This window comes from Trichechus manatus, unplaced genomic scaffold (assembly GCF_000243295.1).
Source record: "Trichechus manatus latirostris isolate Lorelei unplaced genomic scaffold, TriManLat1.0 scaffold00019, whole genome shotgun sequence".
In the NCBI taxonomy this organism is placed as follows: domain Eukaryota; kingdom Metazoa; phylum Chordata; class Mammalia; order Sirenia; family Trichechidae; genus Trichechus; species Trichechus manatus.
Genome location: NW_004443955.1, coordinates 16,035,809 through 16,048,320, shown reverse-complemented (window position 1 = coordinate 16,048,320; position 12,512 = coordinate 16,035,809).

Sequence of the window (12,512 nt, the reverse complement as noted above, 5' to 3'; positions counted from 1 at the left end):
GATGAGACGTGGTGGTTCAGTGGTAGAATTTTCACCTTCCATGTGGGAGACCCCAGTTCAATTCCTGGCCAATGCACCTCATGCACAGCCACCACCCATTTGTCAGCAGCGATTTGCGTGCTGCTGTGATGCTGAACAGGTTTCAGTGGAGCCTTCAGACTGAGATGAACAAGGAAAACAAGCCAGGGCATCTACTTCCAAAAATCAGCCAATGAAAACCTTATAGATCAATCCAGAACTGACCATGGGGATGGCACAGGACCAAGCCGGGTTTCAATTTTTGGTCTCCATGAGTTAGGGGCTGACTCAACGGCAGGTAACAACAATAATAATACAGGATATTATGTATTAAGATATACTATTATATGTTACATGATATAATACACATCATGTAGCAATATATGCTATATATATTATTTATTATCTGTTGATGTTGTCAGTTGCTGTTGAGTTGATTCAGTTCATGGCAACCCCACGTGTGCAGGGTAGAACTGCACTCCATAGGGTTTTCAAAGCTGTGACCTTTCAGAAGCAGATCACCAGGCCTTACTTCCTAGGCCCCTAGGGTGGGTTTGAACTGACAACCTTACAATTACTAGTTCAGTGCTTAACCTTTTGGGCCAGTCAAGGAGTCCCATTTATTATCTAGTGTACATTATGTAGTATATTATATAGTACACTATTTATATATATATGCATATATATTTGTATATATATGTATACACACACACACACACATATAACGAAATTAATGAATGAAAATGTGGCAAAGTCTGAGACGCAAGTGGTGAAGAGCACTGTTCTGAGTGTGCACTGATCGGAGGATGTCCCCAGAAGCAGTAACACGTCGGGTTTGAATCTGGGCTCTATCTCTTATCAGCTGCGTGACTGCGGACAAATCCCTTAGTCACCTGAGCTTAAGTACAATGAGGACAATTATACCACGAGTTAGCATTCATTGACACTTGTTACATACCAAGAACAGTGCTCAGCACTGTAAATGTCCTAATTGAATTAATCTCCCAGTAACCCGTTAGTCGGGTACTAGTGTCGGCCTCATTTCTTAAGTAGGAGACTAAGATGCACTGAGGTTAAGAATTTGCTGAAGGCCATACAACTAGCCAGTGGCAGGCATGCTGCGTCCACAGCTCACTCACTTTACCTGGGACTCAATGAGCCAATGTACTTAAAGCGTTTCACATAGCATCCAGCATATACTAAGCACTCACCCAGTAAGTGCTAGCTAGCTTGCCATTGCCTCCCTGTTTAACAACGGCATTCATCCTCTGGCTAAACACACATGCTATTAAAACTTAACAATATATTTGCCTTGTGGAGAATGGAAAAAGAAATCAGCTTGCATAGATTTTATTTTCAAACCGTCTATAAATAAGTTAAGAAAAACTTGCCTTTCTTTTGTAAAGGTCTAATTTAGATTCTTTATCAAAATGATTTAAAATGCCTTTCCCTAGGAAACCATATTTCAAGGACTTTATTTATTAGACCTCTTGAAAGTGTGTTTTTAATGCACATTCTGACTTTTTGCCAAACCTCTTCTCTGAAACAGTAAAATTAGAACAGCCCCCTCTTTAAAGAGTTATACTTATTAGATTTTTACATATTGCTACAGTACAATTTATCAAAATAAATCTGAGAATTGACACATAAATCTTCCACACTTCCAACATTCTTTATATCCAGAGTCTCTACTGTAATTTCCTTCTGATAAACCTTCAGAGAAGTCTCCAAGTAAGGAACTTGTCTGCGAAAGAATCGAAGCTGAATCTTCAAGTCTAACTCTCCTGTGGCCAAGTTCACTTTCCTCATCACGATGGTTTCACTGGAGTTTCTGGCTGGTGAAAACGGTTAACACGTTAGGCTACTAACTGATAGGTTGGAGGTTCGACTCCACCCAGAGCCACCTCAGAAGAAAGGCCTGGCAATTGACTTTGGAAAAAATCAGCTATTGAAAACCCTATGGAGCACATTTCTACAATCATCATACACATGGGATTGCCATGAGTTGGAGCTGACTCCACGGCAACTGGTTTACTGGCTTATGGTTACACTTGGGCCAGACTGGCTGTGTGTGTTTTATTGGACACTGATAATGAAACATAACTACATTTTAAACCTAAACAGCTGTCAACTCTGCAAAATGTGTTCTTAAGGGTTCTTAAGGCAAGTACTAAAATACTGTTTAAACCTCTTGGGAACATGCCAAAAGAATGTCACCATTTTGCATCTTTCCAAACCGGAACCTTAAAACAATTTCTTCTTTTTATTTATATACAATTATTTCAAAAGAAGATGCCTATTTTAAAAAATTCTAGTGGTCAGAGTATGAGTGGTTTCAAATAGTACCCGCATTGCATGGATCAGTAGAGTAATTACGAATGTGAGCCATTCTTTTCTAGAATTCCTAGATTTCTATGTTTATGTGTAGTAGACACCAAAATGGATATCTGGGGGACACTGACATGGATTGCATTTTATATATGAGTTTCTGTTTGACAGTGTAGTTGTATAAAATTCTGATTAAAAACTATGAAAATGGAAGTCTCCCTTTTTCACGGAATAGAAACATTTTAACCTTCAAAATATTAGGCTATAGGAATGTATACGTTATATCTCTTGCCTTCACAATCCTATTAAATAGTCTATTTTGCAAGGGATTCCAACTGCACTTAAGTTATTATTGTTGGTTGTCGCTGAGTGAACTCTGACTCATGGTGTCCCCAGGCACAACAGAATGAAGTGTTGCCCTGTCTTATACCATCTTCATGATCGTTGATACTCTTAAGTCCATTGTTGTGACCACTGTGTGTTTTGAGTGCCTTCCAACCTAGGGGGCTCCATCTTCCAGCACTGTATTGAACAATATTCTGTTGTGACCATAGGATTTTCACTGGCTAATTTTCAGAAATAAATCATCAGGCCTTTCTTCCTCATCTGTCTTAGTCTGGAAGCTCTGCCGAAACTTGTCTACTATGCATGACCCTGCTAGTATTGAAATACTGGTGGTGTAGCTTCCCACGTCATAGCAACATGCAAGTCACCACAGTATAACACACTGACAGACAGATGTTGGAACTGCACTTAATAAGTGATGACAAATAAAAATCTGACAATTTTAAAAATCTAATTTGAACCTCTGTATTGAGGGAGAGAATGCAGAGAGTTAGAGTCAATCCTTGTGACTCCATCAAAAGCAGTGCAGTGCTCTTTGAAAAATTGTAAATGGAAGTAAAGAGGTGCCAGCCACCATGCCTTGATGAATGAATGCTCAGTGCCCTCCTTCTCCTGTTCCAGTGCCCCCTCCCACTGGATACAATGTGACCGCCCCATCCCTGCCATCTTAAACGTGTGTGCTCTAAGGTTGCCATGTGATGAAGTCCAGGCTATTCAAGGCAGCATCCCAAGCCTTTGTAATCTGGCCTTGCCAATTTCTCCAGGTGCTTCTATAGAGGCTCTCACCTATTTTCTACCACACCTCTAATTAAGATGTCTTGCTTTTACCTACCCAGCATGCATTTCTCTTTTCTGACTACAAAGTATCCTGGTTTTCTACTGTTACCAGCCTCACCTATGCACCCTAAGTTGACCCACTCTAACTCATGTGTTTGGTTGATGTGGACTCTTCCAGGTTCAGGGCTATGTTCTTCAGGCTGGATACTCAGGGTGTGGCATCCCCTGGACACAGTGAGTGGCTTAGGAGAGAATTTGCAGAACCAATATGAGGACCTTTGAGACTTAGGACTATTGCAAAAGAAAAGAGCCTTGGTGGCACAGTGGCTAAGCGCTTAACTGCTAACTGAAAGGTTGGTGGTTCGAACTTAGCAGCCGCTCTGCGGGAGAAAGATGTGGCAGTCTGCTTTTATAAAGATTACAGCCTAGGAAACCGTATGGGATAGTTCTACTCTGTCCTATAGAGTTGCTATGAGTCATAATCGACTTGATGACAATAGGTTTGGTTTATTGAGAAAGAGGAACTTTCTTTCTGTAGGACTTGGAGTTTTAACCATGACTTGCTGGGGCCACCACAAAAACAGTTCATGACTGAGGATGAAGCCAAGATAAATTAAAGAGAGAAACTTAGTCCTGAATAAATTGTGTAAATCCTTAACTCTACCAAGCCTGGATCTATTAGGACATTGAGTCTATCAGTCAAAAAATTGCCTAAGGGCTCAAGTTAAATTGATTTGACTTTTCTGTGATTTCAGCAAGAGTCCTAATACTATCCTCAGTGCTCCAACCACACCAAATGATTCACATTTCTCTTCTCAGGACTTGGAAGTTCATATCTCCCCGGTGTCTCTACTCATTTGGTTCTCTCTATCTATCTGTCTGGTGTGGATTTATCTGCCTGAGAGTCTCCAGCCTACCCATCTGGGGAGATTCCAGAAAAAGCAATGACAGGTGGGTGAGATATGGACAGGTAGAGATGGTAGAACAAAGCCACTGAGGGAGAAAACATCCAGCAAAATTGTGGCTTCTCTGAGAACTCCCAGTCTTTCTCCCGTGGTCTTTTGCCCATCCCCATCAATACAAATTATAACCTCAGAGGACACATGAGCCTGACCTTGAAAAAATAAAGACAAATATAGATAAAATGGCTCTTGGACCATAAACTCTAGTATGTAAAAAATTTGCCTTTCTTTGTTTTCTTATTATTCAGTTTAATTTATATCTCAAGCACTAATTTCACCAGGGTGGTAGAAACTTAAATCACAATCAACCTTATGCACCCCCTCCAGGTATCCTTAAGCCATCTGTCCATTCAGATGTCTGCTGAGACATTGCTTCTCTAGTGCTTAATACCCTTTTCAGCCCAGTGAGAGGCTCTTGGTTACATCTGTGTCACCTTCAGAGTATAGACATCTCTTACAGATTGTACATGGTACCATTTCCAGGGATGCACCAAGCAGACCTTCTCTCTCCGAGGATTTGCAAACTTCACAGAGTTCTGCCCCCAAACCTGGCTCTGGGCTCACCTCTCCAGAGTTCAGGGTCTCCTTCTCCCCTTTCTCCCTGGAAAAAAAAAAAAAAAAAAAACTTCCTAACTAGAAAAAATCCTTCCCTTTTCTCAAATACGATGATTTTCACTCAGAGGCAATCCCTCCATAATGGTTTACTTAGAAAAATCCCTCTGATGGGTTTAGGATTTATAAAACCAAAACCTATAAGATGGACCTTTCAGTATATCCATTTTATTGTAGGAAACTACTTTTGTCTATTTTCGTCCATGTTGCATCTCTCACCAGAAACAATGAGCGGTGGCTCACTATTGGCTGGGGTGGGAGGCAGGGAGAGGAGGTGGAGGGAAAGAAGTAGAGAGATTAAAAGAGCAGGTTTTTCACCTCAAACACTTCTTCTCATTCCACAAAGTAATTCTCAATAATCATGAGGTTCTCAGTGGGTCTTCACAAAAGCCTTTGGGGCTCCCAGTGAACTCAGCTGCCTGCTATGAGAGGGTAACCTGTCCACCACAAGGGAAGAAAACCCAGTTTACACTCTGAGTAGAGGAAATTTTAGTCAAGCATTAGACATTAACCAAGTTGAAAACAGCCATGAACACTTCCTAGCTGATTAACACAGCAGGACTGAAATCCAGTTTGTTGTTATAGGTTCTCTCCAGTACTTTAAGTATGTTAGACAATAGGTAGATTGAGTTATGATAACAATGCTATAAAACTATAAAATTGAGAGGGGCTAGAACAGAAAAAATGGTAAACTGATACAGGGTCTGGCTTCAAATGAATGCAGGAGCTAACAAGGAAGTGATAATGGAAAGGGAGAGAATCGAAGAAAACAGCTCACCAGAAACATGATTTCCGTGTTATTTTCTGTTTTAGTTCCTGAGCTGATCCACTATTTTCAAAGTATTCTCCATTATTTTTCCCCCATTTATCCATCTGCTCCTGTGGTGCAGTGGTTAAGAGCTAACCAAAAGGTCGGCAGCTCAAATCCCCCAGCTGCTCTTTGGAAATCATATTGGGCAGTTCTACTCTGTCCTGTAGGGTTGCTATGAGTTGGAATCGACTCAGTGGCAACTGGTTTTTATCCATCTACTCATTCCATAGAATCTAACTGATTGGGAAGAGGGAACAAGGGTTAAATAAGTCACATTACTTCCTGTCCACCAAGAATTCACAAGTCTACTAAAGGAAGGTAGACATGAATATAATAATACTATACAGCGCAATAAGTACACATCACAAGTAGTCCCCAACTCATGAGAGTTCCATTCCGATGACTCTGTCATAAGTCGATTCTGACATAAGTCGAACACCTCTTTTTTTTTCTAGTTTTCATTATTATTGTCTTTTATTATCAGTATCTGTTTAAATCTGATCTTTATTTGTCTTTGGGGGTTGGAAACATTACATATAAACTTACAGATATATTTTAATACATACATATTACTAATGATAAGAAGTAAAAAAAAATAACCAGATGTCGTAAGTATGGTTTATCATAACTTGAATACGTCATAAGTCGGGGACTATCTGTACTAAAAGTGAGACAGGAGAGACTGAGAAAAAAGCTGCGATAACCTGGTGATGTTGGAGCTGCAAGAGCACCTCTTGTGGACAAAGGTAATGAGACATTTAAGTCTAAGGGGCCAATGGCCCATTCTGAGACAGGGAAGAACATGAACTGATCAGGGGGAAGGCAGGAGCACTGAGGGTCTACGGAGTGACCAGTGGAGAAAATAAGGCTGGAAGAGTAGACTGGAACAACATGATTTTGATAGACGGAATTCTAGGAGAAATGCGGTCTTCATAGGCATCACCACCCTTTTTCTCCCACAACACCTGGTAACATCAGTGCCCAGACCAGGAGGTCAGCAGAAGGTCTGCTTGAGTGGATGGTTATGTGTGAAGACTCTAAAGTAAGTTGCTGTTTGTATTAGCATAAAAGATTAAACTCACTGTTCTAAACCAGCTAAAAGGACGACAGAGGAGGGGTTAGCTAAAAGCACGAAGCTTAAGTTGAGGACAGACATATTTCCTCAAGGGAAGGAAGAGTTGCAACTCTGAGGACAGAACCATCACAGAGGCAGGCGTGTCTTTCAGGAATTCACAGATAGAATGATCAGAAAGCCTGCTCCATCCTTCACAAGGGAGAGACCTCCTACTCTTCACACTTCTGCCCACAAGCTGACTCCATAGTCAACACTCATGCATGTATACACACACACACACACACACACAAATACACACATGTATACACAATACACATACGCATACATGCATACATACACACACATACATGCATATACATACACCATGTTGTTGTTGTTGCTGTCAAGTAGGTTCTGACTCATAGCGACCCATGTACAGCAGAATGGAACACTGCCTGGTCCTACGCCATTCTCACAATCATTGTTATGCTTGAGCCCATTGTTGCAGCCACTGTGTCAAAGCATCTCCTTGAGGGTCTTCCTTTTTTCACTGACCCTCTATTTTACCAAGCATGATGCCCTTCTCCAGGGACTCATCCCTCCTGATAACATGTCCAAAGTAAGTAAGACGTAGTCTCGCCAACCTTGCTTCTAAGAAGCATTCTGGTTGTACTTCTAAGACGGATTTGTTTGTTCTTTTGGCAGTCTTCTTTGCCAACACCACAATTCAAAGGAGTCAGTTCTTCTCAGGTCTTCATACACCACATACACACACACACACACACACAAATACAAAACAAAAAAACAAAAAACACCCAAAACCAGTTGTTTTCAAGTCAGTTCCAACTCATGGTGTCCACATCCACGTGTGTCAAAGTACAACTGTGCTCCATAGGATTTTCAATGACTGATTTTTCAGAAATAGATACACACACACACATTCTAGGAGACATCAACCTGTTTACTTCTGCTACAAAAGGAAGGGCCTTGACAATAGAGCTCACCCTTTAATGTTTTAACGTTGTTAACTTTTGGTTTGTTTTTTTATTTTATTTTTTGGATTGTCCTAAAGTGACTTTTTCTCCTTTGTCCTCTTCCTAGTATAATCAACTGGGTAAGGATGCTTGGAGCGAGGTTGGGGAAGGAGGGTGGAGGGGAGGAAAGGAAGGACAAAAGTGGGGGAGGGAGGTGGGTTCAACAGGGCTGGCTCCTCTTGTGCCTCATACACATCCCGCTTCTGCATCCACTCACATGCCCCTTGAGCCTTTATCAGACTTTCTGAGCTAGAGACATCACCAGGGCTGCCCAGGGCCTGAGCACAGCTGAGAGGTTCTTGCCATTTTTAGTATGAGGAAGGACGGGAACTAAAACTTCTTATAAACCCGCTATGTGCCAGGTGCATCAGAGTAGAACTGTGCTCGGTACGGTTTCCAATAGTTGATTTTTCAGAAGTAGATCACCAGGCCTTTCTTCTGGGGTGCCTCTGGGTGGACTCTAATCTCCAACATTTTGGTTAGCAATCGAGCACATTTGTACCACCCAGGGACTCCATAAGGGACTTGAGAAGAGCAAATCCAGCCACAGGTATAAGCCTGGCTTCCCAGCTATGATAACAGGGCTAAATGTCACCACTTTCTACTTGAAGACCTACAGCCTTCCGTGAATAGTACCTGGCACTTAGCAACGCTGCACATCCAGTCTACGAGTTTATTACGGTGGTCAGTTACATCCTCTGAGAGTTACTATCACGTGTGTTTAGTGGATCTACTTAAATTCTCCTTCAGTATATTACTTCCTTCTGAGAAGAGACAGAGAAAAGGAGAGCCAGAAACAGAGAAAGAAATCTGTATTGTGAAGTCCTGAGAAACAGGCAGGCCTGAAGTTCAGAAGAATAAGCAACACCAGGAAGGGGTGTATTTTGAAAGTGGAAGCCCTGTGAGAACCTAGCAAAATAAGAGGGACAAAGTCCAACAAGGGACCATTCAATCAGTCAGCAAGGTGCTACTGAGAGGCAAGGCAGAAAAGTAAGGGGCAGGATTCACGGGGAGAAAATGAACCCCTGGCTCAGTACCTGGCTTCATATATTATTTATCACTGCTCATCTTTTTGCTATTTTTAAGGGCTCATAACTGCAGAATCTCAATATCTCACTCAGGCCTCCTCTCTCTCTGTCTCTCTGATAGGCAGCAGAATGGATTCTGTGTTGAAAGGTTATAATTAGCTTGGTAATAGAATGTTCCTGATGTGTTACTGTTTTGTTTTATCTTTATTTTTTCCTCTCTGTAATTGTACTGCAAATCAGAAAGAAAACGATAAATACTAGAGATTTTTATTCAGAAGTCCTAGAGATGCCATTAAAGTAACAATTTCCCTGAGTGGATGGCTTTGATCATAGCAATCTGCATCTTCCTTGATTCTTGAGAACCATCCCCTCACTGTGGAAAGCATGTCTCAGGCCATATTCCCAAGCCAAAATGCTGACTCGGGAGTCAGCTTGGCTTAACTCTGGCCTGTCGACTTTTAGGAGGCTCTCACCAGGAGATTATACATAAGGCCTGATTTGTTAGGAAAGAAAGACTCCTACCAGCCCATGGACAGTGCTTTCCATGCGCCATCCAGCAGATATTGTTATCTGATGAGGGATCAGGGGCTTGCTTTCAGTTATCTTGAGGTTTCCTAGAGTATCACAAAATACTGTACCAAGGAATTATCTTCAGCAAGGTGCTCACTGCTATAGCAAGTGTTATGGATTGAACTATGTCCGCTCAAAATATGTATTGAAATATTGGCCATCTGTACCTGTGAATGTGACCCTGTTTGGAAATAGTGGTTTCTTTTGTTGTGTTACTAAGGTCATGCCAGTGTAGCGTGGGTCCTAAACCTAATTACTTCTGAATTATAAAAAGAGCAGAATAGACACAGAGACTCTAACAGGGGGAAGAGAGACACCGAGGAATGCCGAGGGATGCCAAGGAATGCCAAGGATCGCTGCCAAACACCAGAAACTAAGAGAGAGGCTCACAGGATGAATTGATGTCATCAAAACCCTGGTTTGGACTTTCAGCTTCTAGAACTGTGAGAAAATAAATTTCTGTTTTTTAAAGCCACCCACTTGTAGTATTTCTGTTATGGCAGCACTAGGTAACAAAGACGGCAAGATAGATCTACAGAGGAAAAATGTGGCCTTAGCCAAATTAGTTTTGAAGCCAAATTGGTCCTTATAGCAAACTGTCTATAAGATGGGCCCTACTGATCCCCACCCCTTGGTGTATACACACTCTTACATAATCCCCTGCCCTTCAGTGTGGGCTGGACCTGTGACTCACCTCCAATGATAACACATGATGAGATGTCACTCCCTGGATTATTGGCATCTACGTGGCTACCAGCAGACACCATCAGTTTCTCACTGACTGTTAGCTGGAGGCTTCAGCTCACGTACACTGGTCACAACACAGCAGCTTTCCTCCCCCCAAAGAAGTGATCCGAGAGAGAGAGACATCACACATAATACAGGAGTTGCAGTCTTTTTATAACCTAACCTTGGAAGGAACTTGATATCACTTTGCCATGTGCTACTCACTAGAAGTGAGTAACTAAGGACAGCCCACTCTCAAGAGAAAGGAAATAAGTTGTAACTCTTGGAGGGAGAAACATATAAGAATTTGTGGACATATTTTTAAAATTACCCTAGCCCCCACGTAACTGAGTTAGCAGTAAATTCTGCCATCATTTGGCCCCATTCCCTATCTAAGTTCTCTCCAAAATCCGAAGACTTGCTTAGTTCCATGCGGAAAAAGAAGAAAGGCCTCTGATCTCTGGAGCTGTCCTGGTCACAGGTAATATCACCGTGGTTGAAGCCTGTGAGATTCCCTGCGATCTAACTTTGCCTGCATGTGTGGACGTGGAATGGTTTCCAAGGCAGGGAATCCATGTCTGGGCAGGCGTGCCTGCATTCTTCTTTTATTCCTTCATGTTCCACAGAGGGCTCCCACTGAGTGGTCCAAAGGTCTTAGCTGCTTCAGAACCAGTTGGCCTCAGTCCCTACCAGCCTGGGGAGCCCTCTTTTCCTTCACCAGGAGAGGAGCAGCTCCCCTCTCCCTCTCTGGGACCCTGAGCATCATCACTTTGATGAGCTTCTCTCTGCCCTGCCTCCATGCAGACAGACCATGCACAGCACCTGGCTGCCTGCCTAGGGGAAACGTAGGGAGGACAAATATGTGTCTCAGCACTCTGTCACATTACTAACATCTTCAGGGCTTGGGGAGCCTTGGTAGTGCAGTGGTTAAGAGCTCGGCTACTAACCAAAAGTTTGGCAGTTCGAAACCACCAGCCACCCCTTGGAAACCTTATGGGGCAGTTCTACTCTGTACTATAGGGTCACTATGAGTCGGAATCAACTTGACGGCAATGGGTTTGGTTTTTTTGGTTTGGTTTCGGGCATGGTGTAAAATGTACACTCTGAAGCACAGAACAGTATGTGGTAAGAAGTTGAAAATGTTTAAAAAGTTGTTTTTGTTTTCTCTTAGTAATGAGGGTAATATATGGGAAAACTTGAAATCTTAGCTTTAAAAGAAAATTCAAATTAAAGCAGAAGAGGTTATACGCTAGTCTTGTGATGCCTCTCTTTGGTAGGCAGGGTCTTCTCCTGCCCAAGGTGTTCCACAGAGGTTTTTCACCAGCACATCTGTTCTCAATTCATTTCGAGCCCCGGCCTGTTCACAAATACTGTCACCTCATTTCTGCTGCAGGTCAGTCCATACGTATCCCTTTGGACAGAGCTCTAAGGGTAAGATGCTATGTGATAAGAAGCCCATAAAATCAGAGTCAGGTATAAAACCTCAGAAGTTACTCGAACATGATGGCCACACACTCTCTGACCTATTTCCCCAATTAGGTAAAAAATCTAAACCTCCTTCATCCTATTACATCTTAGAAGCCTGCTTCTTCAACCAAAGCAAAAACTCTGAAATTATTGTCCTTTTTTATTATCGACTTCTTTAAGCCCTTTCCAAACAAGGTCAGGTGCACACAGTATCTATTTCAAAGGCTTTAACATGGTATTTTGGGAGTCCCTGGGTGGTGCAAATAGGTAACATGCTCATTGGAGGTTCAAGTCCACCCAGAGGTACCTCATAAGTAAGGCCTGGTGATCTACTCAAAAAAAAAAAAAAAAATCAGCACACATGGGGTCACCATGAATCAGAGTCAACTCAACAGCAACTGTTTTTTTAAGATATTTTAAAGGGTGATCTGGCCAATTATGATTTTAAAGTACATTCTTTCCTGTGGAAATATCAGCCTGTATAGAATTTACCATGAGAAATACAAAAGTGAAGGAGGACTTTTTCTCCAACTTTGAATGTTCTCACATCACTTAAAAATGAAGAATAGACACATCATTTTTTGAACCAAGAGTTATTAGTCTTGGTTTGCAGTGGCTGGCCTGAATCTGACAAACTTGAACTTCACTACGGGCAGACAGTTCATTCAGACGTAACTATATTTGAGCCTCAAATCCAGGATTCTATGGTTGACTGGTTGTTAACTAATTTAGGACTCTTAATTGACTGGCCCAGAAAGCTAATTCTGAAATACAGTGATC